This window comes from Myotis davidii, unplaced genomic scaffold (assembly GCF_000327345.1).
Source record: "Myotis davidii unplaced genomic scaffold, ASM32734v1 scaffold140, whole genome shotgun sequence".
Lineage (NCBI taxonomy): Eukaryota > Metazoa > Chordata > Mammalia > Chiroptera > Vespertilionidae > Myotis > Myotis davidii.
The window spans coordinates 699,305-704,432 of NW_006292663.1; the positions used below are offsets into that span (position 1 = coordinate 699,305).

Here is a 5,128-nt window from a genome sequence, read left to right on the forward strand (position 1 = left end):
ATTTAGAGCTTATATGATGCTCCCTATGTGCTAAGCACTTCCGTGTATAAACTATAAGTAACTTACTGAAAGGAAGATACTATTATTATCATTGTAACTTCTAAAAAGAGGATAATGCCCCTACTGGTTTGGCTCAGTGGATAGACCGTCGGCCTGCAGACTGAAAGGTCCCAGGTTCAATTCCGGCCAAGGGCATGTACCTTGGTTGCGGGCACATCCCCAGTAGGAGGTGTGCAGGAGGCAGCTGATCGATGTTTCTCTCTCATCGATATTTCTAACTCTCTATCCCTCTCCTTTCCTCTCTGTGAAAAATCAATAAAATATATTTTTTTAAAAAATAAAAAGAGGATAAGACAATCAGAACGAGTTTAAATAATCTGTACATGGTCTATAGCAATAAATAGTAGAGTTAAGAGTTGAGCTGAGTCAGTCTGGCTTAGAAACTAATGTACATAAAAATCACTCTACTGCCTCCCAGGAAATATTTAAAGAATATACAGTGACACAATTGGGTTAAAGAAGAGTCTACTGGTGTTCTTTTTCCAGGTAATGTGGTGTAAGCATATGCCCATGACACAGAAAAATAAAACCTGCATACATGTATAGAGAGAGCTGCTATTTGATAACTAAAAAATTATCAATGTTCTGACAGTGAGATTACCATTTTAGTTTTCCTTTCGTATTTTCCAACCCAATCATTTTTTAAAAATATTTTCTCTCTTGATTTTTAGAGAGACTGGGAGGGAGAGGAAGAAAGAGAGAGAGAGAAACTTCAATATGAGAGAGACTCATTGGTTGGTTGCCTCCCATCACGGATCACAGATGGAGCCTGCCACTGAGGTACATGCCCTTAACCTGTATCAAATATGACACTCTAACCACTGGGAAACCCCCCCACACACACACAAAAAAACTGTTATCTTCAATTTTAATTTAACCTAAGGATAGAGTGGGTACTAGACTCAAGGGGAGTCCAGGAGAAGGCTTCTAGTTCTGGTTTGAAGAGTAGGAAAGGAAATGCCTCATGACTCATGTAGATATCCCTAATTTTTGTTTTGTTTTGTCTTTTCTTTCTTCCATTTAAAAGGAAAGTCATCAATCTATTGTACACTAGCCTCTGAGCAATCTTGTGATGTCAGTAACTGCAGCAGCAATAGAGGCTCAGGAGGACCATGACTAAGGAGAGGAATATTCCTCTGTGATTAAAGGAGCTGTGATCCCCAGGAAGTAGCAAACTCTGATGCTTTCAAACTCTTCCATTGTCTCTCCGGGCCTAGAGGTGGGCACAGCAGAGCAGGGAAACCAAATCCTCAGATTATTTGTCAGAGGATCAAAGAGGGGAATCCCAGAGACCTAGAGAGTACTGTGGAGATCATGGGGAGAAGCTCAGAAAAGCAATCCTATAAAGTTTTTTTATAAACTCCTGAGCTCACCTTCACACTAGGAACAAATGGATCTGATCCTAGTCAGCATAATGAAATATGTGAGCAGTCAAGTACCAGTTTCAGCCATGGGCAAACTACGGCCCGTGGGCCGAATCTGGCCCGTTTGAAATGAATAAAACTAAAAAAAAAAAAAGACCGTACCCCGTATCCGTTTATATAATGATGTTTACTTTGAATTTATAGTAGTTCACACAAACACTCCATCTATGCTTTTGTTTCCGGCCCTCCGGTCCAGTTTAAGAACCCATTGTGGCCCTCGAGTCAAAAAGTTTGCCCACCCCCTGAGTTAGATCATAGCCCAGGCCCCAGACTGGCCAATTAGTGAGAGAAGCAGTTCAACACTTAGATGCAACCGGGGTTAATTCAGTAAGAAGATATAACAACTCTAAATGTGCTTATCTATGTATATAAAGGGCTACTATGCTAAGTGTCCTTCCCACTGTCCAACTGGTCACTATGACATGCACTGATCACCAGGGAGCAGACACGCACAGAGAAACGGCAGTACGGACCTGGTGCCTGGTGCTAACAAAGCAACACTCGTTTCCCCCAAGTGGGACACAGGCCCCACCACCACTTGGAGCAACAGCCAACCAAATCATAGCCTATGCTGCCATGGCGCAAAATGCAGCCCACAGCCCAACCCAGCCCATAAAAGGTGGCTGTTGGCACCAGGTAATGACGGCACGTTCTTGTTGACATTCTGAAGCTGAAATTGTCAACAAAATATGTCTGAAAAACAATCATTGGCAAGTACTACCAATACTGGTAGAAACTGCCTTTATAGCAAAAATGAGGTAAATCAGGATGCAATTATCTAACACAGTTGTGGTGGAATGACTGTTACATGTCAATTTTGCCTATCTCTAAATTTCTCTGGTGAAAAACCATCTGATGGAAAATTTACTTGATGCAGCAGAGGCAAAATTTGTCCAAATGATATAAATTGTCCAGAATACTGACATATTTTTATAAATTAAGGATAAACAAAGATTCTGACAGTAAAAATGTCATGGAAAATATTCATTGTTATATCATGTTGTTATCGTTTATTTATTAACCAATTTATACATTATTTTCATGTACATTTTACTAATTTTCTTTCATCTCTGACACTTCTATTATAGAGAAAGGACGAATAGCGATATTAAAATACTTCTCCTAATGAATTTCCTTTCAATGTGCATGACTTAGTGCACCGGGCCACTAGTATGTAATAACAGACCTTCAAGACACATAAAACAATGCCTTACATAACTGAAAGAAGATATATAAATATCTATAATTATAGTTACAGATATCAATAGTTCTGTAATATTTTCCTTAGGCTACCATAACAAACTAACACAAAATGGGTGACTGAAGCAGTAGAAATTTATCATCTCACAGTTATGGAGCCTAGAAGTCTGAAATTAAGGTATTGGCAGTGTTGGTTCCTCCCATTGGTTATAAAAGGAAACCTGTGTCAAGCTTTTCTCCTAATTTCTGGGGGTTTGCTGGCAGTCTTTGACATTCCTTGGCGTTCAGTCTCTTTATATGAGATTCTCCCTGTGTGTCTCTGTCCAAATTTTCCTTTTTTATAAGATACTGGTCACATAGGATTAGGAGTCCACCCTATCCAATAACCTCATCCTCACCCACAAAAACTGTGCACAGTATGGTTAGCGAGTCTATTCATATTCACTAAAATAACACAAATGTCTTTCAATAGGTGAATTAATGAACTATGATACAAGCACAAGCAATAAAAAGGAACATACAATACCGTAACTGGGATGACTCTAAAAGGCAGAAGGCTGAGCCAAGTGAAACAGGAATTTTTTGGGGTGAAAAAGACAGGTTTAGAAAATTTTAGAAATTACGGGGACCATGGAGAAAGCACAGGGCTGCAGACCAGCAGAAGGTACATTTCCATAGAATAGGGGAGCTGAAAAGCTGCAACAGGTACATTTCCATAGAATGAGGGAGCTGGGAACAGCAAAAGGTCTATATTTACAAAATAAAGGGAAGGAAGCCCTTCATCCAGAAGGAGAAGAAAGCCCAAAGGAAATAGGAGAACAATAAGGAAGGAGGAGAGGAAGACCTCACTTGTCCCATGTGAGGTTCAACCTTTGAGCTCAGGAGTTACTATAGTAACCAGTCCAAGAAAATAGTGATCAATCAGAGGGGATATCAAGGCGTAAAGATCAACAGCCTTTACAATCCATGGAAACAGGGACTCAGTGGGACTCTTCCCCCTCCCCACGTGGGAATCTGTGATGTTCTTTTCCCTTCACCATGTGGGAATCTGTACTTGTTCTTCAATAAATTTCCACCTTTGCTATAACGCACCTTCCTATCTTCAGTTTCATAACCACAGATTCAACCAACCGCTGATCACAAACAGTATTTTCACATTCCCAACTGCAGATGGAAAATACTTATTTCAACTTGCAGTTTGGTTGAATCCATGGATGTGAAGGGCGAACTATAAAGTCAAAGTCATACTTGGAACTTCTACTGCATGGGGATTTGTGCCCCTCACCCCAGTGTTACTCAAGTGTCAATCGCAGAGACATAGAAGCATGGAACAACCTGTGGAATATCAGAGGGAAGGCGAGGGAGAGTGAGAAGAGATCGACCAAAGAACTTGTATGCATATATGCATAACCCATGGACACAGACAATGGGGTGGTGAAGGCCTGGGGCAGGAGGGGGAGGGGGTTGAAGGCTGGGTAGAAGAGGTCAATGGGGGGAAAAAGGGGACATATGTAATACTTTCAACAGTAAAGATTTTTAAAAATAATAAAGAATACAGAAAGTTGCACAGAAAGAAATAAAATCTCCCACAATCTGACCTCTCAGAAATAATCATTATTAGCATTGAATTTTTTTCTGTGTCCCCTTTTTTCTATGCACACTATTTATAAAATTAGTTGTACTTAAAAAAAAAAAGTCAAATGCAGTGTTTTCAGCAATCCAGGGTTTAGTCTCCCAGGGACTGCAGCTGCTTGGGCCAGTCTTCAACTTGCACCATAACAGGCCACAGCAGGAAGGGCACAAGGACCTCTGGGAAAGCGCTGTGTTTGAGGAATGATATCATTTTCCAGCAAGCCTTCCCCCGCTTAAGGTTTGAAACCTCAGGAGACAATCCCCTCTGCTCTGCAGGTGGCACCCTGCTGAGGCCCAGTAGGCAATACAAGATTAAGCCCATGGCATTGGAAGCTACAAGCATCTAATAGAGCACAAGAGCCCAAGAAAAAGAAGGGAAAAGTGAAACGAGACCCATTAATCTGGGGACAGATTATGAATATGGGGCTTTAAACATTCACATGATTGCACACAGCATGGCCCTAGCAGAGAATTATGACCAATATGTTCACAATCTCTGCAACCACCTCTCCATTAAGGTGGAGGAAAGTTATGCAATGCCCACCAAAACCACTGAGGTGTTGCGGCTGCAGGATCAAGGCAGCAAAATGTTCTGGGACTCAGTTTTTACCCCCAGGAACCAGTGGTTCAGACCAGCGGTTTAACTGTTACATTAAAAGAGATTTTATTGAAAACTAAAGGCCCGATGCACGAAATTCGTGTGCGGGTACAAACCCTAAGCCTGGCCTGCAATCAGGGCCATCTTCCCCAGCTGCCCGCAGCTGGCCCTGCCCCCGGCCACCCCCCCCCCCCAATTCCCCATTCGCCATCAG

General features: G+C 41.6%; 1 pseudogene; it reads left to right on the forward strand.

The window, feature by feature from the left end:
- The first annotated feature begins 2,060 nt into the window (after nucleotides 1–2,060).
- Nucleotides 2,061–5,128, forward strand: part of LOC102763895 — a 3,563-nt pseudogene continuing 495 nt past the window's right edge.